This window comes from Sus scrofa, chromosome 12 (assembly GCF_054392235.1).
Source record: "Sus scrofa isolate SSC_HxYL_T2T_F1_AM1 chromosome 12, Sscrofa_HxYL_maternal_Yorkshire_Landrace_v2.0, whole genome shotgun sequence".
In the NCBI taxonomy this organism is placed as follows: Eukaryota; Metazoa; Chordata; class Mammalia; order Artiodactyla; family Suidae; genus Sus; species Sus scrofa.
In genome coordinates, this window is record NC_139394.1 from 6757125 (window position 1) to 6782132 (window position 25008).

Below are 25008 nucleotides of genomic sequence, written 5' to 3' on the forward strand. Positions count from 1 at the left end.
CGCCCAGCACACCTCGCGGGCGGGCTCTCCCTCTCCGCACGTCCCAGTGCGCGCACGCAGACACGCGCGGAGGCCACCTTGGTGCGTCTCTCCGTGGCGGACTCCTAGTCTTTGTCACCTTGGTCCTGGCTCTCCCGTGAGACACACGCGGGCCACAGTTCGCTGCTCCGGGCTAGAGCGAGACCCACACGCAGACACGAAGTCTGTTTGTGTCACGCTTTCTGTGCCGCCTCCCCTCCCCGACTTTGCACACGTGGACACACACACACAGAGTGTCCGCCTCTTGCACGTCCGATCCTTCCCCGGCACTCGGTCACCAAGTTTGCGTGGGATCCCCCCTGCGCGCGCCCCTAGCACTGCCGTGGGCCGGGCACAGAATCACTCAGGACACTGGGCAGAAGTCGCCCTAGGTCCGACCGCCCGGCGCCTGAGTTTCCTGCGATCGCCCCGACACCTTAGCGCGCGCTCTCCTCCCCGCGCCCCCGTTCCCTGTTCCGACTTGTCCTAATTAGCCTTCACGGTTCTGTTCCCCGAGGTACAGCGTTTAAACCGGCTCCCGCGGTCTCTGCGCTCTGGGACACATCGGCCTGACAGCGAGTCCTGATCCCCCCGCCGCCTGGGGACTTTTCCACGAGTTCGGGTACCCCCTCCCCATGCCCCACCCTCACCACCTATCCCCGGGTGGATCAGCGAGTTGCCACCCTTTCCCCTCCGGCTCCAGGATCAGCAGACGGGGAACTGCCGAAAAGGGGAAGCGAATCCAAGCTGGGATCGCTCCCGCCCAGTAAACAAGAGATTTTCCGGCCGCCTTCCCCGGGGGCCGCAGGCTCCGCGGGAGGTGGGCTGCGCTGTCCGGGGGCGCCCAGCGGGGCCTAGTTAGCTAGCGCCGGAGGCCCGGAGGGGCCGCGGCATACCGAGAAGGGAGAGGTTGCTGGGCCTGGCTGGGGCCCAGGGGACGCGAAGGGAGGGCAGAGCGCCGGGTCTCTGGGGTGCTGGTTCTCGTGACGCCGAGTTGCCTGGGGGATCGCCAGCAGCGCGCAGTTGGGGCCAGCCGGTGGCGGGGCGGGCAGCTGGGCATGTGAGCCGGGAGCACCCGGGAGGGGGCCGGGAATCCAGGGGGCGGGGGTGGTGGCGGCTGGTCACGGGCGAGGGGGTTGCAAGGTGGAGGGAGGGCGCCGGGAGGGGAGGGGTACCTCCCGGGCAGTTTGTTTGCGTGTCTCAGTCTATGACAACCAGAAGTCAAACTCAATGAATCACCGGGAGCTGCCAGAGCGATAAACCCCAGGCCGGCTCCTCCCCTCGCAGGCCAGCTTTTCGGACTCCTGGAGGCAAGGTTTGCTTAGCGGCCAGAACTGGCTTTGGGGCCCTGGTTTTCTGGAACTCTGTACCTCTTCCTGCGCCTGGCCCTCGCTGGCTGGCCTGGGAAATGTGGTGAAAGACTGAATTGTTTCAGTTCTTTTCAATATTAAGAGGAAGAGCAGGAGTTCCCATTGTGACTGGTGGGTTAGGAATCCTTAGTATCCAGGAGGATGCCGGTTCAATCCCTGGCTTCGCTCAGTGAGTTAAGCCTCTGGCTCTTGCAGCAAGCCGGGGTGTAGACTGAAGATGTGGCTCCAGTCTGGGGTTGCTGTGGCTGCTGTATAGACCCACAGCTGCAGCTCTGATTCCACCTCTAGCCTGGGAACTTCCATATACCTCGGGTGTGGCCCTAAAAAGAAAAAAAAATAATAATAAAAAAGAGGAAGAGCCCGTGTCTGCCAGAGTTGGGCTTTTGGTCCCCCTCCCCCTACTCCACCTCCTACCCCACCTCTCAGGGGATGCAGACAGCTGCTAAGGGCCAGGCAGTGGGACCCTCCCACCCTGGGGCAGGGAGTGGCAGGTCAGACTTAGCAGAAATTAATAAGTCACTCGGGCCTCTGACTAGTTTTCATTAACTGGGCAACCTATGCTCAAACCAGGTTGCTGGGAGGGCTCGCTTATTAGCATATATGAAAAGCAGATTCTTGGACCCTGGGAAAGGTGTGGGCGAAGACTGACCTGCAGGGAGCACCCAGGGGTTCTGCATCCGTCTCAATTTGCTTCCAAGTTTTGGAAACCCCTTTACCCTGCAGAGACCTCCCCCAAGAGGCAAGTGTCCCCGCTCGCTCTGGGTCTAGGCAAGGGTAAGGATGGGCTCTCAGGTGCCTGGCCGCCCACAGGTGCTGGCCTACACACGGGCCTGGACACCTCAGCAGGCTGAGCTCTGCCCTCGGCCAGCCCGGTGGGATGACAGCAGTGGGAACATAGGGCACTTTTCTGAGAACAGTTTGCTCTCTGCCGTTCCACCCCATCTCCCTCCTGAACAGGATCTGCCTCCAAAAAGAAAGCAAGGCCCTCCGGGCAAATGACCTGGGGCTTCTGAGCCTCCAGGATCCATGGTGTCCTTGGCTTTAGCTCCCTAGGGCCTGTCAAGGGCAGGAACCCTGGAGGTGGAAATCCTGAGAGCCCCATCCTCAGTCCTAGGAGGCTGGCCGTGTGGATGCTGCTGGACACAGCCAGTGGCCAGAAGAAAAGTTTGGTGGAAGATGCCCTTGCTTCCAAGACTCCCCACTGCAGGCTGCCTCATCGGTGCCCCCAAAACCCTTCACGCAGTTTAGTGACTCCTGGCCGTGGAAGCCTTTCTGAACTCCCATCCTCACCAAAAGCTATCACTTAGAGAACTAGTGTCCATAGGGACACTGTCCACTCCCTGCTCAGAGAGATCTTGGATTAATGGATTGTGGGGGACTGTCTGTAATATGCTGTGTGAGGAGTTTCTATTGTGGTTAACAAACCTTACTAGTGTCCATGAAGACGCGGGTTCAATCCCTGGCCTCGCTCAGTGGGTTAAGGATCTGGCATTGCTGTGAGCTGTGGTGTAGGTTACAGATGCAGCTCGGATCCTGCGTTGCTGTGGCTGTGGTGTAGGGCAGCAGCTACAGCTCCGATTCAACCTCTAGCCTGGGAATTTCCACATGCCTTGGGGGCAGCCCTAAAAACACAAAAAGACCACAAAAAAAAAAAAAAAAAAAAAAAAAAAAAAAAAAAAAGCTGTGTGAGCTCCTGCTTGCCGATGGCCAATTGAAACTGCCTTTATTCATTGGAATACTTCCTTTTTGTCTTTCTGCCTCACCCACAACATGCAGAAGTTCCAGAGCCAGGAGCAAACCCCAAGCCACAGCAGTGATAACACAGATCTTTAACCCATGGAGCCACAAGGGAACTCCTAAATCACTTCCCTTTTGAGCTGCATGAGCCAAAGCTACTGACAAGGCCCAGGGTTGGGTGCAACTTTGCCACTTGCCAGTTGTGTGCAGGACAGGTCAGTTCTCTTCCCTAAGCCCCACTTTCCTTCACTGTAAAAGGGGCATGACAACAGCACCCCCACATCTTGCTGTAACATCCAAATGAAGCCATGTCTGGGAGTTCCCATTGTGACTCCGTGGGTTAAGAACTCGACCAGCATCCATGAGGATGAGGGTTCGATCCCTGGCCTCGCTCATGGATTAAGGACCTAGCTTGCCGTGAGCTGTAGTATAGGTCACAGACATGGCTCAAATCCTGAGTTGCTGTGCCTAGTCCGATTCATTTCTGCTGCGCCACAATGAGAACTCCCTCCAACATTCTTTCAATTCTGTTTTATCGTGATCAGTAAATAGCTTTGCTGTGCCATGCTCTGGGCCTTCACCCGTGCTACTTCTTTCTGCTCCCACACCCTGCGCCCCATCCCCCTTTGTCTGACCAAGTTTTTAAAAACTCTGCCCTGCCTCAAAGCTGATCCCTGGTCCAGGAACTCCATATGCCTCTGGGCAGCCAGAAAGAAAGCCCATATGATATCACTTATAGCTGGCATCTAATATATGGCACAATGAACCTATCTACAGAAAAAAAACAAACAAACTCCGTGGACAAGAACGGACGGGTGGTTGCCAAGGAGGAGGTGGATGGAGTGGGATGGACTGGGAGTTTGGGGTTAGAACATGCAAACTATTGCATTTGGAGTGGATAAGCAATGAGATCCTGCTGTACAGCACAGAGAACTATATCTAATCAGCTGTGATGGAACATAACGGAGGATAATGTGAGAAAAAGATTGTATATGTCTGACTGTGTCACTTTGCTGTGCAGCAGAAATTGACAGAACATTGTAAATCAACTATAATAAAAAAAGAGGAGTTTCCATCGTGGCTCAGTGGAAATGAATCTGACTAGTGTCTGTGAGGATGCAGGTTCAATCCCTGACCTCGCTCAGTGGATCTGGGATCTGGCATTGCCATGAGCTGTGGTGTAGGTCGCAAATACGGCTCGGCTCTGGCGTTGCTCTGGCTGTGGTGTAGGCCAGCTCCGATTCGACCCCTAGCCTCCTGGCCTGGGAACTCCTACATGCCGAGGCTTCGGCCCTAAAACAAACAAACAAACAAAAAAAGCCACCCTGGAGGGTAGCGCTCTGCCCTTACACCCTTCACCCCAAGGGAGGACCCCAGAAACATCAGGCGAACAGTGAACAGTCTAGCAATTGCACTTGCCCTGCCCTCGGGCTGCAGACCTTCCTGGGAAGCAGGCAAGCCTAGTGCTTGCTGGAGACACGACCTCTCTTGGGCCAGCGACACACTGCATTAGAGCGCGCAGGGGCGCCGGAGGAGCGGACCCTGGACGGGCTAGAGGTCAGTTCTGCTCCCTGGAGGGACTTCACTTTGGCCTGGGGAGCAGGAGTCCTGGATTGCAGTTGCAGTTTGCGTCTGCTTCCTCCTCGCTCCCCTTTCCTAGAGGCTCCATGGCCCCAGGTCTCGCCGCCTGGCCCCAGTGGAGCGAGACTAGTCCCTCCCTGAGCTGAGGGTGGGGTTTTTGGCTCCCTGACTAGTAGGTGCTTGGAATCCTGTGCTGGGCGGCTGGGTGTCCCACGAGGGCTGGTAAACAGATTTTGCATGTGACCTCTCCTTGCTCCCAGGCTCCTTGTTAACTGGTTGCTGCCCAGGCTGCGGTGTCTGGCTAAGCCTCCTTTTCGCTTAGGCTCCTAGGACTGCCTGCTTGGAGCAGCCTGGTACCACCTGGCATTTTGAGAGGACCCAGGTACCAAAGTGGTCCCTTAAGAATCAGAAAGCTGGAGCTCCTGTCGTGGCTCAGCGGAAATAAATCTGACTGGTATCCATGAGGACACAGTTTCAATCCCTGGCCTTGCCATGAGCTGTGGTGTAGGTTGCAGGAGCAGCTCAGATTTGCGTTGCTGTGTAGGCCGGCAGCTACAGCTCCAATTCGACCTGTAGCCTGGGAACCTACATATGCTGCAGGTGTGGCCCTAAAAAAAAAAAAAAAAAGAAAGAAAGAAACAAAAAAAAAGAATTGGGAAGCCAGGGGCCCTGGAGCAGATGAGACAAACCCTCATTCACCACCTCCCGCTGCCCAGGGATGATCCCTCTGGAAATGGACCTTGGGTCAAGCCTGCCGGAATGTCACCTGATGCCCATCCACGGTGGCCACAAAATCTACCTCTTCCTGTCCCCCCCTTCCCTGTCCATGGCTCATTGGCCACTTAGCAGCTCCCTGTGGAAGGAGGGACCTGGGTTTTCTGAGCTACTCAGGTCTGGAAAGCCTCCACTGACAAACTGAGTGAATCTAGGTATCAGGGTCAAGGCCAAGGGTCCAGGGGTTCAGGAGCCTCAGCCTACCCACCCCTTTTAAAACCAGAAAAGAGGAACTTCCACTGTCACTCAGCGGTAACAAACCCAACTAGTATCCATGAGGACGTGGGTTCAATCCCTGGCCCTGCTCAGTGGGTTAAGGATCCGGCGTTGCCGTGAGCTGTGGTGTAGGTTGCAGATGCGGCTTGGATCCCGAGTTGCTGTGGCTCTGGCGTAGGCCGGTGGCTACAGCTCTAATTGGACTCCTAGCCTGGGAACCTCCATATGCCGCGGATGCGGCCCTAAAAAGACAAAAAAGAAAAAGAAAAGGACAGAAAAGAAAGAAAGAAAAGAAAAGAAATGGGTACACAGCAATGTTTAGCCCCTCTTCCCTTCCTTCTGGAAGAGTCTCTCCCTCATCCTGCCCTCTTCCCCAACCCCTAGCTGTGAGAACATTTCAGGGTGGGCTCACCCTCTCCCTCACTGCAGTGTTACCTGCACCCAATCTGATCACCTGCTTTCAGTCTTCTTTCTGCCTCCAGTCACCTGCCAACCCCAGTCCAGTGTGGACACTCACTATCACCCTGGTATTCTTGTCTTGTTTTTTGGTGGTGCTGGTGGTGGTGATTTTTTGGTGGTGTGTGGGAGGGAGCAGTGCCGAACCCTTAGAATATTGAAGTTCCCAGGCTAGGGGTCCAATCGGAGCTACACCTGCCAGCCTGTGTCACAGCCACAGCAACGCAGGACCCATGCCATGTCTGCAAACTACACCGTAGCTCATGGCAACACCAGATCCTTAACCCATTGATTGAGGCCAGGGATTGAACCCACATCCTTATGGTACTAGTCAGGCTCATTACTGCTGAGCCACATCGGGCACTCCCACCCTGGCATTCATAGGACCTTCACTGGCTCCCATTGCCTCACAGTGAAAGAACAAACTCCCTTCCCTGGTGGCATTCAGGGCCCCTGCAGGCTGCACTCAACCTGGGCTGCGGCTTCCTTTCCCTCCTCTTCCGAGCGGGAAATGTCCTCTCCAGCCTGAGAGATCAGCTCTGGGTCTGGCCCCTGGACTGACCTTCCTGTGGCTTCACTCACAAAGGCCCCCATTCTGGTTCTTGGCTTTTTATTTTTTGTTTGTGGCTGTGCCCACCGCATGCAGAAGTTCCCAGGCCAGGGATGGAACCCATGACACAGCAGTGACAACACGGGATCCTTTAACCACTAGGCCAACCAGGAGACGCCAACGATGTACCCCACTCTTAATCCAGGACGGCCTCTCCAGGCTCCTCTGAACCAATCTGCTTTAAAGCTCTCTGCTTCTCTCAGGAGCTTTTGCAGGTGACCACCCCACAGTCCTCCCTCTGCTCTTCTAGAACGTCCCCCTCTAGCGTGACTTTGCCACTCTTGCTGGGCTTTGCACGGTCAGTTACATTTTCTTCATAGCTATCTTGCCGCCTAATTCCATGATAGGCTCAGTGGGCAGTGGACTCTAGCTTTCACAGCTAGCCTTCCTTGCAGCCCCTAAGACAGTGCTCTAGACACACAATAAAAATGGGTGGAAGGGAGTTCCCCTTGTGACCGAGCAGGTTAAGAACCCGATTAGTATCCGTGAGGATGTAGGTTCGATCCCTGGCCTCGCTCAGTGGTTAAGGATCCCGTGTTGCCACAAGCTGCAGTGTAGGTTGCTGGTGCGGCTCTGATTCCGAATTGCTGTGAGTTGTGGCGTAGGTCAGCAGCTACAGCTCTGATAATTGAGCCCCAGCCTGGCAACTTCTATGTGCTGAAGGTATGGTCCTGAAAAGACAAAAAAAAAAAAAACCCACAAATAAAGGTGGAGGAGTTCGCATGTGGCTCAGCAGGTTAAAGGGTTAAGGATCCGGTATTGTCACTGCAGTGGCTCAGCTCACTGCTGTGGTGCGAGTTAGATCCCTGGATATTGAAGGATGCTATCAGCCTTCTCCCAGGGGAAGGAGCGGGCTCTGGTCTAGACTTGGCCTTGCTGCTCTCCTGAGCCCCACACTCAGATCCGTGGTGGCTCCCTCTGGCTCCCAGAAGCCCAGGCCGAGAAGCTCAGAGAAAAGTTCCCAGGCTAGGGGTTGAATGGGAGCTGCAGCTGCCAGCCTACACCACAGCCACAGCAACTGAGGATTCAAGCTGCATCTGCGACCTACACCACAGCTCATGACAATGTTGGATCCCCAACCCACTGAGCAGACCTAGGGATCGAACCTGCATCCTCATGGAGACTAGTCAGGTTCATTACCACTGAGCCACAATGAGAACTCCTTTACCCATTTTTTTAAATTATTTTTTTTCTTTTTTGGCCATGCCTACAGCACGAGGAAGTTTCCGGGCCAGGTATCAAACTTGCACCATAGCAGTGACCCAGCCACTGCAGTAACAAGGCTGGATCCTTAACCCATTGTGCTACAATGGAGCACCTAACCCATTTGTTTTAACTCCACTAGACTAGCTCTTCAATGGGGAGAACTCATGGCTCCCAATCAGATTCATTTCTGCTGCGCCACGATGGGAACTCCTCTATGAATGTTTATTTATGTACAAGTCTTTTGTCCTCAGCTAGGGTGTAAGCTCTTTGAGGGAAAGGTGTGTGCCTGATCCATCCTTGCATTCCTTGGTGTCCTGCTGGTAGTAGGGCCTCAATATTTGCAAGAGGAGTTCCCACTGTGGCACAGAGGAAACAAATCCGTCTAGGAATCATGAGGTTGCGGGTTCCATCCCTGGCCTCACTAAGTGGGTTAAGGATCCGGCGTGAGCTGTGAGCTGTGGTGTAGGTCATAGACGTGGCTCAGATTATGTGTTGCCGTGGCTGTGGTGTAGGCTGGCGGCTGTAGCTCTGATTGGACTGCTAGCCTGGGAACTTCCACATGCCCCAGATGCAGCCCTAACAAGCAAAATATATATATATATAAATATATATTATATATTATAAATATATAAATATATATTATATATATATATGCAAGAGAATGAATAGATGAAGAATCTGCTCAGGCCAGCACGAGAGAAGGACACTGGAAGCAGATCTGACCAGCTGTCTATCCTGCAACCTCCCTTCTGAAGAATCCCTTCTTTCTTTCTTTGTCTTTTTGCCATTTCTAGGGCAGCTCCTATGGCATATGGAGGCTCCCAGGCTAGGGGTTGAATCGGAGCTGTTAGCCACCGGCCTACACCAGGAGCCACAGCAACGGAGGATCCGAGGCGCATTTGCAACCTACACCACAGCTCACGACCATGCCAGATCCTTAATCCACTAAGCAAGGCCAGGGATTGAACCCGCAACCTCACGGTTCCCAGTCGGATTTGTTAACCACTGAGCCATGACGGGAACTCCAAGAATCCCTTCTTCAGAAGCCAAACTCACGACAGCTCTGCACTGGGCGGCTGCCTGGCCTGTGGCAGGGCTGTGTCTCCCTCTCAGCCCCTTCTCCCTTCTTCAACCCTGTTCTCCTGGGGGCCCCTGGCCCCCTGTGGTCACATCTTCTGTGCACACAACACAGCCTGCCCTCCCTCCAGGGCCACTCAGTCCTTCACCAGCCACATCAGCCTCACCAGCCACCAGCCTAGATCGATCACCCAACAGTCTTCTAAAGCCCCAGTCTCTGTCTCCACCTCCTCGCCTGGGCTTTGAGGGTGCCTTGGCTTTCAAACTCAGCCAGGACCCTGGAGTGATGGGTGGAGAAGAGCCAGAGGTGCCAGCACTCACCAGAGATGGGGCGCCTCCAGCAGGGCAGGGCCCGCCAGCTGGCTTCTGGGTGGAGTCCCAGCTGTTCCAGGCGCTGCTGCTTGGAGTTTGACTCGGCTCCCCTGCCGGAAGCCCAGCTGCGGTGGAGCCAGAGGCTGCTGGGAACCTAGCTGTGCTATTCTGGGAGTGTGATGGAGCTCCGGGCAGCAGCTGAAATTTCAGCCCCTTTGGTTTGCATGCTGTTCGCCTTCCCTCTGATGATAAGGCAGAAGTTCAGTCATTATGCAAAGTTCAGAACCACTGATGGTGTGTTTGAGGGTCTTAATAGCAGTTGTGGTTCTACTAAAGTGGGGCCTGGCCATAAATGATCTGTATGCTTCAGGCCTCTGATGCAATAGCCTTCATTCTTGCTGTCACTCACACCACAAGTCCCTGCAGTCATTTTCCTTTAGTTTTACAACTTGTCCTCATTTCCACATTAACCCATCCACCAACATTCTGCAGAGTCCCTGCCACTTACTTAACTCCAATGATGGATTTCCTGAGTGCCACCTTTTTTTTTTCTTCCTTTTCCCCTTCCTTCCTTCCCATCTATCCTTCCTTCTTTCTCCCTCCTTTCCTACCTTCATTCCTTTTTAAAATTGAGACCGAGTGACTTGATTCTACACTGTAAGCAATTAAGTATAAAGATGGAGTTTGGGGAGTTCCTGTTGTGGCTTAGTGGGTTAAGACTGACTAGTATCCACAAAGATGCAGATTCAATCTCTGGCCTTGCTCACTGGGTGAAGGATCCGGCGTTGCCGTGAGCTGTGGCGTAGGTTGCAGTCAAGGCTTGGATCCGGCATTGCGGTGGCTGTGGCATAGGCTGGCAGCTGTAGCTCTGATTCAAACCCTAGCCCAGCAACGTCCATGTGGCCCTAAAAAGAAAACAATAAAATAAACGAAAAAGACTGAGTTTGGGTGACAAAAGATGAAATCATAATCAAACTCCATTTACAGCAAAGTTAAGCCCCCGTGAGTAAGCTGTTTTTGGAGAACCCAAGTGATAGGCTTCTAATGTACTCTGGCTATTTCTCTCCTCATCAAAACTCTGCTCCCAGGAGTGTGTTCATTTAATCGGACTGCTCTCCAACCACACACTCTCAGTTGTCCGTCGGCTGCTGCTCCTCAGCCCCAGTTCTGCTCAGCACTTTGCTTTCCTGGGAAGCATCTGCTTGTCTTCAAGGTAGATTTGTATTTCGGTGACTCTCAAACTCTCTTAGACACAACCATCGCTTGGAGCGCCTGTTCAAATATAAAATTTGGGAGTTCCTGTTGTAGTGCAGCAGAAACGAATCCAGTTAGGAACCATGAGGTTGCGGGGGTTCCATCCCTGGCCTCGCTCAGTGGGTTAAGGATCTAGTGTTACTGCGAGCTGTGGTGTAGGTCACAGATGCACCTCTGATCCTGTGTTGCTGCGGCTGTGGTGTAGGCTGACCGCCATAGCTATGATTTGACCCCTAGCCTGGGAACCTGCATATGCCAAGGGTTCAGCCCTAAAAAGCAAAACAAAACAAAACAACAACAACAACAAAACAAACAAACAAAAAATATAAAGTCTGGCTGGGTTTGGAAGATCTAGTCTTAATAATTAGCTCTAGGTGATGGTGAACCTTGAACTCATGCCCAAACTGGGATAAGTTCAGACCAGGCTGGAAAATATTTGAGACCAGAGGGCAAGACAGAAAACTTTTGATAGTCCAGAATGGGGCAGAGGGAGTTCCCACTGTGGTGCAACAGGATCTCTGCAGTGCCTTGATGCAGGTTGGATCCCCAGCCCAGCACAGTGGGTTAAAATATCCGGTATTGCGGCTAATGCAGCATAGGTTGAAACTGGGGCTCGGATCTGATCCCTGGCCTAGGAACTCCATATATTGTGGGCCAGCCAAAAATGAGAAACAAAAACCAACCAACCAAGCAAATAAAAAAACAGAATGGAAAAAAAAGAACAGAATGGGATGGAGGAATTTGCTTTTTTTTCTTTTTAGGGCCACGCCCACAGCATATGGAGGTTCCCAGGCTACAGGTCCAATCAGAGCTGTAGTCACCGGCCTACATCATAGCCACAGCAACTCAGGATCCAAGCCACGTCTTCGACTTACACCACAGCTCACGGCAATGCCAGATCCTTAACCCACTGAGGGAGGCCAGGGATCGAACCTGCAGCCTCATGGTTTCTAGTCAGATTCGTTTCCGCTGTGCCATGATGGGAACTCTGAGATTTCCTTTATACATGTAAATTTCCCTTGCAAAAGGGTAATTGTGGCTCTGCTTTTGGAGTTTCTCCCATGTGGCCTGTTTCTCAAAATAATCAGCTCAAAATAACCCTCGTGCCTAAGAGGCATATTTTGGGGTGGCATAGTCTTCCATTCTGCAGTGGCAGTTTTGGAAAAACCACACCCAATCACCTCCCTTGTTGTTTTCCAAAGAGCTACAGTTGCCACGCAGAGTTTTTGGAAAGCTATAAGCACACCTGGGGAATCTTTGCATCCAATTTCCATAGGTGATACCGCTCATTCAAAGGTAAATTTCAAATGCCACTGCCTTTTCTCGTTTCTGATTTTTTTCCCATTGCTGCATTCACTACATCCTTTCCCTATTTCCTGCTACCAGATGTGAGGCGGGAGCCACAGATTTACAAGGAGAAAGGGGAGTGGGTACTTCTTCTGGGGTGGGGGCAGGGGCGCCTGTGGCTCCTGGGCCTCTGCTGGTCCAAGGTCATTTCGATCTGCTTAAATGAAAGCAGCCGAGTACAGAGATTTACTCCCGACAAGCCTTTCGACACAATACCGTATTGCATTTCAAAACAGTTGTCCCGTTCTCTCAGCCATTCCTAACCAGGGCTGAAAACAAAAGCTCATTCCTGGTCTAAGACCCACCCTGGCAATGAAATGTGATCCCAACAGCCCCCTTGGAGGGCGCCCAGCCTGCTGCGGCTGCCTGCTCTTGCATGCTTTTTTAACGCCCCTTCCTGCAAGGGCTGAGGGCTTCCCCTGGGGCCGGGGCCAAAGTCACAGTCTGACCCCACTGGCTGTCCCTGCCAACCCCAGCACAATGGTACGGCCAGCTGCTGACAGTGCTTTGCAGTTCAAATGGCCAGCTGCAGGGTGAAAGAATGATAGAAATGAGAGACGCATAAAGCATCTGACTTCCCCAGCCATTCAGTTAAACAGTGAGCACTGGGCAGAGAGTCAGGAGACCTGGGTCCTGGACTCAGCCTCTTGCGGCATCCCTGGCTGTGTAGCCTTGGAGACGTCTCTTGAGATCTTTTCTCACGCATATAATAATAACTAACTTTACCATGTGCCAGGGACTGTTATAAGTTATACAGTAACACCTTTGTTCCTCCCAACAGTCTATAAAGTGGCTACAATTATTCTACATGCTTATAAATGAGGAAACGCAAAGAGTCCCAAGTAACTTGTTCAAGGTCAATAACCAGTAAATGATAGTTGACTCCAGAACTTGGGCTCTTAACTGCTCTGCACACAGCCTGTCTTGAGACAGGACAGAACAAATTGCCATGAAATTTAGCGGCACAAAAGCAATGAGACTTTATCATGACATGCAGTATCCGGGAGTCAGTCAGAAACGAGGGAGTGGATTGTGTGCAGGTCTGGATTGGGTTTCTCTTGATGACAGGGATGGAGTAGGGTAGTCATACAAGTGGTGGTAGGAGTCTCAGTTGGGGACCCCAGATAGAGAGGGAAACCAAGGGGAAACTGGGGGGATTTCTGTAAGTTAATAATGACTCAAGAAAGCCATCCGATGGCTCAGCAGTTAATGAATCCGACTAGGATCCATGAGGATGCGGGTTTGATCCCTGGCCTCGCTCAGTGGGTTAAGGATCCAGCGTTGCCGTGAGGTCATGGGGTGTAGGTCACAGAGGAGGTTTGGATCCCACATTGCTGTGGCTGTGGCATAAGCTGGCGGCTACAGCTCCGATTGGACCCCTAGCCTGGGAACACCCATGTGCTGTGGGTAAGGCCCTAAAAAGCAAAAAAAAAAAAAGAGAGAAAAAGTAAAAAGAAAGCCATCTGAATGATGTGGAATGAAGCAGACTTCCTGAACTAGAAAACCATAAATCAAAGTGCGAGATAGACCTCAGGTCATTAAGTGACAGATAAAAAGGTCTGCATTCAAGTTCAGCAAGATAATGATCCTTAGGAGCAAGAATAGGAATTTAAGGGGAAGATGACATTCCAAGGTAGAAAACCTCATTATATGGGGAGCTGACGTGATTCAAGAAGAATTTACTGCCTTTCTGCTGATTTGAATAAGCACCGTGACAGTCTGAGTGTGACCTCATTGGGTCAAATACTCTCTTACCTGGTATGAAGGAGGAGCTAATGATGTAAGCCTGACATCTGCTCAGAAAAGGCCATCTTGGAGTTCCTGCTGGGGCACAGTGGAAATGAATCCGACTTGGGACCATGAGGTTGCAGGTTCGATCCCTGGCCCCACTCAGTGGGTTAAGGATCCAGGGTTGCTGTGAGCTGAGGTGTGGGTCTTGGAAGCAGCTTGGATCTGGCACTTCTGTAGCTGTGGTGTAAGCCGGCAGCTGCAGCTCCAGCTGGACCCCTAGCTTGGGAACTTCCAAATGCCACAAGTGTGACCCTAAAAATAAAAATAAAATAAAATAAAATAAAAAAAGCCATCTTCCCCCCCTCCCCGACTTTCCTTGGATTATAAAACTGTAGCCCACCTAATCCTCAAGACAGAGCCTCCTTTCCTGCCTGCTTATGTCCCTCACAAGCATCCTAACTTAATAAATCTATTTCCTGCCTATTACTGCCTCTCCCTGAATTCCTTCAGCACAGAGGCGCAAAGAACCTGAGCCTCAGTAAGTCCCCACACCAAGTGAGTGATTCTAATTTAAAAGCTGTGGGTTCAAGTCTCTGGGTTTAGGCTGAATTCAAACCAGAGGTGTTTCAGTTTCACTCAGGCTACAGCCAAAATGCTCTCTGGGCTGCCGTTCATCTGAAGGCTGGACTGGAACCGGAGGATCTGCTTCCAAGACGGTGCCCTCACATGGAGCTGGTTGGTGGCTGCAGGCTTCGGCTCCTCTTTGTATGGCCTCTCAGCCTCAGGACATGGTTGTGGACTTTTCCCAGCGCAAGTGCTTTGGTTAGAGGGCTGGGCAGAAACTGAACATACTGACTGAGCCGTGGAAGGAACACACTGTATTGTTTATATCCCCAAACTGGATTCACCTCCCGGTGGGTGTCCAGCAAAAAGACACAACCAAGCCAAAGATCTGGAGGAGGAAGGATTTCTTATTTGTCCTTCAGCAAGGAAGAACACCAAGAACCTTTCCCAAACCAGTGCCTCTTTCAACAGCAAAATCGGGGAAGTTTTGAGCTAAGGGTGCATGCGTGTTCATGAAGGGGCTTGGGCAGTGGACAGAGTCCAAGTTTAGTTGATTGAAGTCACAAGGATCAGAAAAGGTCATTGTCATCGTTTAAGGGTGCCAGTTGATCTGGTAGTTGAGCTTTACCACTGAAAGAGAACTGGAAGTCCTTACAGCTGATATATTATCTTTGCTATTGTTAACTTCTCTTGTCTGATAACAGTCCTTTGTTTCTGAATTCTTTTGTTCTCTTAAGACCATTAATTACTGAGACTTGTTCAAGGGCAAACATGTGGCCAGGCTCAGATCACAAAGCACCTAGGGCCAAAATGTATGTTCTTTCAAGAAAGCCAAGCCTGGTTCGCTTTCTCTGGGGACTCCCTATCCTCTCTGCTTACAGGGACACAGGTCAGCCCTATTCGGGGTGGAAAGGAACCTACCCAGAGAAAGAGGTGGGGTCACTGGGGGCTGGCTATCAGACTAACAACAGTGAAGAGGGTAGTTGGGAGGGTCAAATCAAAGAATAGGTGCTGTGGAGTTTGGGGGTTCAGTAGGTTAAGAATGTGGCATTGTCACTGCAGCGGCTCGGGTCACTGCTGTGGTAGAGGTTCGATCCTGCAGCTGGGAACTTCATGATACAAGCATGGCCGAAAAGAAATAATAAAATAGGAGTTCCTGTCGTGGTGCAGTGGAAACAAATCTGACTAGGAACCATGAGGTTGCGGGTTCGATCCCTGGCCTTGCTCAGGGGTTAAGGATCCAGCGTTGCCGTCAAAACAAAATAGAATAGATGTGCACGCTGTATTAGTTTGCTAAGGCTGCTGTATCGCGAAGGGAGTAGCTTCCACAGCAGAAATGTATTCTCTTACAGTTCTGGAGGCTAGAGGTCCAGAATCAAGGTGTCAGGGGACCCTTTGCCCTCTGAAGAGTCCAGGGAAGAAGGCTTCCTTGTATCTGTCAGCTTGTGGTGGCTGCTGGCAATCTTTGGCTTGGTTCTGTCTTGTATCTACATCGCTCCAATCTCTGCTTTGTGTCACATGGCCTTCTAGTAAGGACACCCCTCATACTGGATTTAGGACTGACCCTAATCCAGCATGACCTCTTCTTAATGTGAAAATAACTGCAAAAACCTGTTTCTTTCTTTCTTTCTTTCTTCCTCTCTTTCTTTCTCCTCAAACTACACCTCAGCTCACGGCAACACCAGAGCCTTAACCCACTGAGCGAGGCCAGGGATCGAACCGCATCCTCATGGATACTAGTTGGATTCGTTTCCAAAGAGCCATGATGGGAACGCCATTCTTCACCTCTTCCTACTGTAGCCTCCTGATTCCCCGGGTGCATTGCTTCACCTGCTTCCTGGATACTCCCAATGGGCTAGGCACGAGGTGAAAGGAAGCTGAGTCCATCTCTGCCTCCAGACACACAGAATCTAATCAACAGTCAACAAGTCAGTGCGATATGGGCCCTATCAGTTACAGAAGTACACTTAGTCCCTGGGAGTAAAGACAGGGGACGCCATGGGAGCCCGGAAGGAGGGTGGGAGAACCCAGGAGAGAATTAGAGGTGAGATCGGAGATGGGCCGGGAATGCCAGAGGAATTCCAAGGCAGAGGGAAAGGAATTCTAAGCAGAGGGAACAGCATGAAAGGAGACATGAGGCCATGGGGTCTTGGTGGGTTCGGAAAACAATGCGTAGCCCAATGTGGCTCATGAAAGGGATCGTGGAAGGAGGGAGGAGCCCAGGAGGCTGGTGGCAACGATGGGGCAGGGCCCCAGGGTTGGTGGTCCAGGTGAGAGAGGATGGGAAGCTGATGGCCGTGAGGGTGAAGCGATGTCAGAAGCGTGGCCTTTTCCAAGGTGGAGTCAGAACTTCTGGAACTGATGGCTGAACCCCTGCAGAGGGTGTGAGGAGACCAGCTAGACATCTTCAGTGCCCCGCTGAGTTAGGTGGCCCCAAGACAGATGTCGCACACTGCAGCTCTTAGGCCCAATCCAGCCTAGAGTCACGTTTTGTTTTATCCACCCAGGATCTCAAATTTGAATCTATTGCCAGATCTTAAAAGTCAGGTTTTACCTGAAAGCCTAGATTTTTAGCTTCTCTTATAAAACTGGAAGAAGGGGTAACTCTGTGTCCACATTTCCACGCATTCCACGTTCCTCCACTGGCTGGAGCCCTTCAGTTTGCCACACTCCTCACCACTCCCTATTGTCTCCCACACTCAGCCTTCTCTCATCTATGCTGCCTGCCTGGCCCAGGTAGCACTGAAGTTTGCAGCTCCTTTTTCAAAAGCCGTTGCCATGGCAATGTTCATGCTTCTGTGAAGCATTATGGTTTAGTTACACCAACTCCAACTGGGCAGTGATTTAATCCCAAATCTGCACGAGATTTTTGGGGGGGAAGGATTTGGGGCTGCTCTCTCCCACAAAATTGAATTATGAGTGTTGGAAAGAGGTAATCTGAACTCTAGAATTAAGACACTGAGGCCCACAGCAGGTCATTCATACTTTTGTTTGTCCTTTTTTTTTTTCCGGCCATGCTTGTGACAGGTAGAAGTTCCCAGGCCAGGGATCTGACTGCGCCACAGCTGTGACAATGCCAGACTCCTAACCCACTGAGCCACCAGGGAACTCCCAGAGGCAGAGACTTAAGCTCAGCAAGGTAACTGACACGTTATTACAACTAAGGGCAGAGCCACACCTAAAACTAGGAAGGTGACGTCAAGGCCCATAATTGCAAGGCAGACTTGGCACCTGTGGTTGGTTTCTCTCCCCCAGGTCTCTGTTCCTCCAACCTGGGAAAAGGGGCCACCTGAGCCCCAAAGTGCTATCCAGGATGATTTGGGAACAATAGGGGTGCAGCACAAAGGGGCCCTCGGACAGGTAGCTAGGTGACCTGGCTCCCAGCCCTGGTTCTGCTGCTCCTATTTGTGTGGCCTTGTGTCGTTTCCTGTTCAATAACAAAAGGAGTGATGCCTGCCTGCCTCCTTTCGTGGTTGTCACGGATGAAATGAGGTTCAATAAGGTAGAGTGCTTGCTAAGCTATTGAATGCTCTTCAAATAAAGGGCCTTGTATGTCTCTTTGAGTTTCTCGGAGTACCATGAACATCCTGGCTGCTTGACAAATATTTGTTGATTTTAATGGAAAGGTTTCCTACCGACCCTAGAAGGAGCAGCGCCACCCAGCAACTCAGCTCCGTAACTAGGGTGGGTTACCCGGGAGACCCCTGGGCCAACTCAGCCATGGGGGACTGTGGCCTTGGCCTTGGAACTTGGGGAAGGCCTTTGTGGTCCCACAGCAGCCAGTGAATAAGATGAGGGGGACTCTTTCACTGAGGGCGGTGTAAACAAACTATCCCAAATGTAGTGGCTTAAAACTCTCTCTCTCTCTCTGTATATATATATATATATATATATATATATATATATATATATATATATATATATATATATTTTTTTTTTTTTTGTCTTTTTGCCATTTCTGGGGCCGCTCCCGCAGCATATGGAGGTTCCCAGGCTAGGGGTTTAATCGGAGCTATAGCCGCTGGCCTACGCCACAGCCACAGCAATGCGGGATCCAAGCCGCATCTGCAATCTACACCACAGCTCACAGCAACGCCAGATCCTTAACCCACTGAGCAAGGCCGGGGATCAAACCCGCAACCTCATGGTTCCTAGTTGGATTCGTTAACCACTGAGCCACGACGGGAACTCCAAAACTCTATTTTTAGGTCTCATGGTTGTATGGGTCGATGGGGTTCAACTGGCCCTTTCTTCCTTGGCCCTGGGGGCAGGCCTCTGTGCAGTGCAATCAGAGCAGCTGAGACTGTGGTCACGTGAAGGCCCAACTGGGCTGGATGTCCGAAGTGGAAGCTCAGGGCTCCTCCACGTGGCCTCTCTCTCCCTCGGTCTAGCAGGAAGGCCTCAGCTTCTGTTTTTTTTAGGGCCACACCTGCAGCACATGGAAATTCCCAAGTGAGGGGACGAATTAGAGCTACAGCTGCCAGGCTACGCCAGACCCGAGCCGCAACTGCAAACTGCACTGCAGCTTGCAGCAACTTAACCCACTGAGCAAGGCCAGGGATGGAAGCTGGCACCATGTTGGGGTCTGAACCCACTGAGCCACAACAGGAATGCCCATCCCTCAGCTTCTTAAGTGGCAGCTCACGACTCCAAGAGCAGGTGGAAATGGCCAGTCCTCTCAAGAGCTGGGCGTGGACCTGGCACAGCATCATTTCTGCCACGGTCTCTTTGTCAAAGCAATGTGGATACAAGGGGGTGGAAAAATGAACTCTATGTCCATGGTGTGTACCCACAAGGAGGGCAGGAATTGATGACTATCACCTTTTAAAATTTTTTTTGGTCTTTTTAGGGCCTCACCCATGGCATATGGAGGTTCCCAGGCTAGGGGTTGAATCGGAGCTGCAGCTGCTGGACTACACCACAGCCACGCCAGATCCTTAACTACTAAGCAAGGCTAGGGATTGGACCCACATCTTCATGGATACTAGTTGGGTTCTTAACCCGCTGAGCCACAACGGGAACTCCTGAAGGCCTCCATCTTTGAGCTAAGCTGCCACCCAGAACAAGGGACAGTCCCCACTCCTCAGGCTCCTGTGCTGCCCAGATAAGAAGGGCTGTTGCTATGACAGCATTAGAGGGTCCTGGTTTTGCTGGAGTGTGGGGACAGGAAGAAACCCTTCAAAGAAGACCACTGGGCAGCCTTCGTCCCCTCCTGTCACCCAGGTGTTGCTGGCTTGCCCTGAGCAGTGGGAATCCTGGTGGAGCCTAGGCCCTGGCACCAAGGTAAAAGCCAGGATATAAAGGCTGATACGTGGCCACCATTGAGCCTGGCCTCCCTCCCACATCCTGACCACAGCTCTGACCCAGCCGTTGAATGGCTTCGTGGGAGTGGATTCAGAGTGTCTGCTGGACAGCTGCGCAGGCACAAGCCCCCATGTGGGGGCCGGGAGGGCTGCTTGAAGTGGAAGGAGGAAGCCGACAGAACAATCCATTCATTGAACGGGCTCTCTCTCTTTAATAAAGAACTCGTCAGCAGCCCGCTTTATTTGTGGTTCTCAGGCCCAGAGGACAGGCAGCCTGGCCTCTCCTGCTTATTTCCCGACTTCACTCCTATTCCTAGGGCTTCTCCGCAACTTCCGCTCTACTCCCTGGCTTTGCAAACCAGCCCTCGCCCATCACATGATTTCTCCCTGCCTGCGTCCTTTCCCTGCCCGTCCCCTCAGCCACCAGCATAGTTGGAGACTTCAGAGTGTCCTGGGGACCTGGACACCGGGAAGGACCCTCAGAAGTTGGCACAGGTGCTGTGTTAATTTCCTGCGGCTGCCGGAACAGAGGATCACAACCTGGGGTGGGGTTGGGGGGCTTCAAAGAACAGAAATTTATCCTCTCACAGTTCTGGAGGCAGAAGCCTGAAATCCAGGTGTCGGTAGGGCCAGGCTCCTCCTGAAGTCGCCTCCCAGCTTCTGGAAGCAAAGGCCTCTGTCTTCACATCCTCGTGTTCCTAAGATGCCCTGTTTCCTTTTCTGTGTTTTGTTTGTTTGTTTGTTTGTTTGTCTTTTTAGGGCCCCACTCATGGCATATGGAGGTTCCCAGGCTAGGGGTTGAATCGGAGCTATAGCTGCCGGTCTACACCACAGCTACAGCAATGCAGGATCTGAGCCAGGTCTGCCACCTACACCACAGCTCACAGCAACGCCAGATCCTTAACGAGGCCAGGGATCGAACCCGCAACCTCATGGATACGAGTTGGATTTGTTTCCTCGGACTCACAAGGGGCACTCCCCAGATATGGATTTTTGATAGCCGATTCAACCCAATACATATGGACACTGGGATGCTCACCCGACAATCCCCAAAGAATTTTTCCCCCCAGGACAGTCAGCGTTCCCATGAAAGACTGGAAGATGCACAAGCGACAGACTCACGGGAGTTCCTGTCGTGGCTCAGTGGTCAACAAATCCGACTAGGAACCATGAGGTTTCGGGTTCGATCCCTGGTCTTGCTCAGTGGGTTAAGGATCCAGCGTTGCCGTGAGCTGTGGTGTAGGTCGCAGATGTGACTTGGATCCCCAATTGCTGTGGCTGTGGCGTAGGCCAGCAGCTACAGCTCCGATTAAACCCCTAGCCTGGGAACCTCCATATGCCGTAGGAGCAGCTCTAGAAAAGGTAAGAAGACAAAAAAAAAAAAAAAAAAAAAAAAAAAGCCAGAGACAGACTCCAAGGCAGCTGTCCTCTTCTCCCCAGAAAGTGAAAACAGTTACAGCAACACACACAGCTGCTCTCTGCCGCCCCCCCTCCCCTCCCTGCTTCGGGTTCGATTGTAGAAGCTCCGTGGCCCTGGGGCAGTTACTGCTTCGCAGATCCGCAGTGCCTCACCTGTAACACGGAGATGATAGGAGCACCTCGTAGGGTTGCTGTGAGGATTAAATACGATTTAATTTAGTGCAACCCCTATGGAAAAGAGTATGCAGGTTCCCCAGAAAAGTAAACATAGAATTACCATATGATCCAGCCACCCCACTCCTGGGCACATGCCTGGACAAAGCCAGGATTCAAAGCGATACATGCAGGAGTTCCCGTCGCGGTGCAGCGGAAATGAATCTGACTAGTATCCATGAGGTCGCAGGTTCCATCCCTGGCCTTTCTCCGTGGGTTAAGGATTTGGCGTTGCTGTGAGCTGTGGTGTAGGTTGCAGAACGCGGCTTGGATCTGGCATTGCTGTAGCTGTGGTATAGGCCAGCTGCTACAGCTCCGATTCGACCCCTAGTCTGGAAACCTCCATATGCCATGGGTGTGGCCCTCAAAAGCAAAAAACAAACAAACAAAAAAAACAAAGGGATACATGCACCCCAATGTTCCAATGTTCTCGGCAGCCCTCTTCACGATAGGCAAGACTTGGAGACAACTTAAATGTCCATCGACAGGTGCGTGGATTAAGAAGATGTTGTGTGTGTGTGTGTGTGTGTGTGTGTGTGTGTGCATGTGTGCGTGTACAATGGAATACTACCCTGTCATAGAGCAGAACAAAATAATGCCATGTGCGGCAACATGAGTGCAACTTGAGATTATCATACAAAGTGAAGTGAAGTCAGATAGAGAAAAGACAAATACCATAAGATATCACTTATATGTGGCATCTAAACTATGGCACAATGAACCTTTCAGCAACACAAAAACAGACTCACAGAAAACACGGAGAGCAGACCTGTAGGTACCAGGAGGGAGTGGGGAGGGAGGGATGGACTGCGAGTGTGGGTTAATAGATGTAACCTGTTAGCTCTGGATGGCCAAACAACAAAGCCCTGCTGTACAGCACAGGGAACTCTATCCAGTCTCCTGGGATGGACCATGAACATGGAAAAAAGAATGCGTACGTGTGTATAACTAAGTCACTCTGCTGGACAATAGAAATTTGCACAACATTGTAAATCAACTATACTTTTTTTTGTTTTTTTTTGCTTTTTAGGGCCGCACCCATGGCATATGGAGGTTCCCAGGCTAGGGGTCAAATCAGAGCTACAGCTGCTGGCCTACGCCACAGCCACAGCCACGCAGGATCCGAGCCGCATCTGCGACCTATACCACAGCTCATGGCAACCTCAGATCCCAACCCACTGAGCAAAGTCAGTGATCGAACCTGCATCCTCATGGATACTAGTCAGATTCGTTTTCACCACGATGGGAACTCCCCCAAATCAACTATGCTTTTAAAAAAAATTAATCTAGCAGTTCTAGCACAGGTCTGACGCATAGAAGGTGCCCAGTGAATAAGCTAATAGTCACAGCCACAAGCATAGCCCTGCCCCAAAAAAAGGTTAGGTGTTAAATGCTTTACTTGGGTTATCTGATCTAAACCTCAGGGTTCCAGCAACCAAGTACTATTTTTATCTCCATTTTCTAAAACAAGGAAACTATAAAGCTAAGAGAGATTAAATAACTTGCCCAAGGTCATTTGGTTAGTAAGTGACTGGCAGTAGCTCTGAGACTTGAACCTATTTTTTTCCCACTGCAGCCTGATCCTAAGTCCCACGGCCCCTCCTCAGGCTTTTAGTTTGTTCTCTAGACTCACAGACCCCCTGCAGATGGATCACTCCTAGTTCTCTGTAAGAAAGTGGTCCACCTTGGTGATTTATTTACTGATTTATTTATTTTGTATTCTTTGTTTCTTTTTAGGACACTTGCAGCATATGGAAGTTCCCAGGCTAGGGGTCAAACTGGACCTGAAGCGGCTGGTCTACACCATGGCCACGGCAACGCCAGATCCAAGCTGCGTCTATATACACCGTAGCTTGTGCCAACTCCAGATGCTTAACCCACAGAGGGAGGTCAGGCATCAAACTTGCTTTCTCATGGATACGAGTGTTCCTATCCCACTGAGCCACAGCGGGAACTCCTACCTTGGTGATTTATGGAGCCACAAACACATGTTCTCTGAGGAGGTATCTGATCAGGTTTCATTAAATTAAAGGTGAGTGATTTCCCAGGGTAGGAGTGGGGACAGAGTTCTGCAAACATCTGCTTCCTCTCCCAGCTCCCCGCCCCCAGATGTGCAGTGATGGACAGCTGGGCTCTTGGAGAATCTGGGGGAGCTACTACAGGTCCAGAGTTTAGGGATAATGGCCAGTTCTGAAGGCTGCTCAGACCTGCCCAAGCAGGAGTCTGGTGAATTATAGCAGGGGTGAGCAAACTCTACTCCACAGATCGAATTTGGCTTTCTGCCTGTTTTTATAAATAAGGTTTTATTAGAACTCAGCCATGGCCATTTGCTGATGTATTGTCTGTCTTTTTTTGTTTTTTTTTCTTTTTTTTTTTTTTTTTTCATTTTAGGGCCACCCCCATGACATATGGAGGTTCCCAGGCTAGGGGTAGAATCAGAGCTGTAGCCACTGGCCTATACCACAGCCACAGCAACACCAGATCCTTAACCCACTAAGAGAGGCCAGGGATCAAAACCGCATCCTCACAGATGCTAGTCAGATTCTTTTCTGCTGAGCCACGACAGGAGCTCCTGTCTGTCTGTCTTTGGCCACAATGGCAGAGTTCAGTAGTTGGGATGGAGCCCATGTGGCCACGGCTGGGCCAAAAATCTTTCCTCTCTGGCTCTTTTCAAAAAACTATTGGAGTTCCCCAATGGTTCAGTGGGTTAAGGATCTGGTGTCATCACTACTGTGGCACAGGTTCTATCCCTAGCCTGGGAACCTCTGCTTGCCATGGCACGGCCAAACAATAGACCATGGGGTTCCCGCTGTGGCACAACAAGATCAGTGTCTTGGGAGCGCTGGGACACAGGTGCCATCCCTGGCCCAGCATAGTGGGTCAGTTAGGGATCCAGCGTAGCCACAGCTGTGGCAAAGGTCACAATTGCTGCTCAGATTTGATCCCTGGCCCTGGAACTGCCTGCGCTGAGGGGTGGCCAAAAAACCACCAAACCAAACCAAACCCAAACAAAAAAGACCAAAAAGCTGTTAACTCCTGAATTAGGGAAGCCCCCAGGCAGGCTGGCCTGGTTCAGGAGATCGGGTTAGGGTCTTAAATGGTGTTGAATCAGGGTTGGGTTGTTCTTTTATTCTTGTCCTGGTCATTGGCCACTGGGCAGCTGCGGCCCCCAGCAGAGAACCCTTGGTTCTGGGCAGCCCAGGAGGACAGGATAAAACTTGTTCAGGCACAGGAGGAATTTCCGGCCCCCATCCCCCCAAACAAGTACTGCGGAGCCTGGGGGCAGGAGGTAAATTCCGAAGGGATGAGAGCCACTGTAACTTGAGCTCAGCTGTTAAAGTGGACCTGGTGTGCATGGCCAGCTGGAGGGGCCTGGCCTCCCCGTCGTCCCTGTCTCTCTCCCCCTTCCTGGGTCCTGCGGACTTTGCTCTCTGATCACCGACAGGGTGACAGTGGGTGGGGCCTGCCCCTATGAGGAGCAATAGCGGTTTCCTTCTGTGGTCGCTTTTCTTGCTCCTGGGGCCTCCTGGGTTCTCCATGGATTGTGCCCCAGCTGCCTTCCCAGACCTGGGAGGGGCTGTGAGCCAGGGAAGGCTTCTCCTGGGCGGACTCCGGTCACACCCACGTGCCAGGAGCTTCAAACAGCAAATAAACAAGTACAAATGCACACGGCCCGTTCTTCCTCCCTGCCGGGTGAAGGTGCGCCAGCCCCGGCTGTGCTCTTGGGCACTGAATACAGTTGGCCAACGCTGGCCCCAGCGCCTGCTGAGCCATCAGTATGCCCAGAACCCCCATCTGCACGTTGGATTCTTGGGACCAT

At 51.7% G+C, this 25008-nt stretch overlaps 1 protein-coding gene across 1 annotated transcript in view; it reads left to right on the forward strand.

Moving 5' to 3' along the window:
• LOC102158693 (CMRF35-like molecule 1) overlaps positions 1 to 25008 on the forward strand; it is a 437861-nt gene that overhangs the window by 213714 nt on the left and 199139 nt on the right. The window lies entirely within an intron of this gene.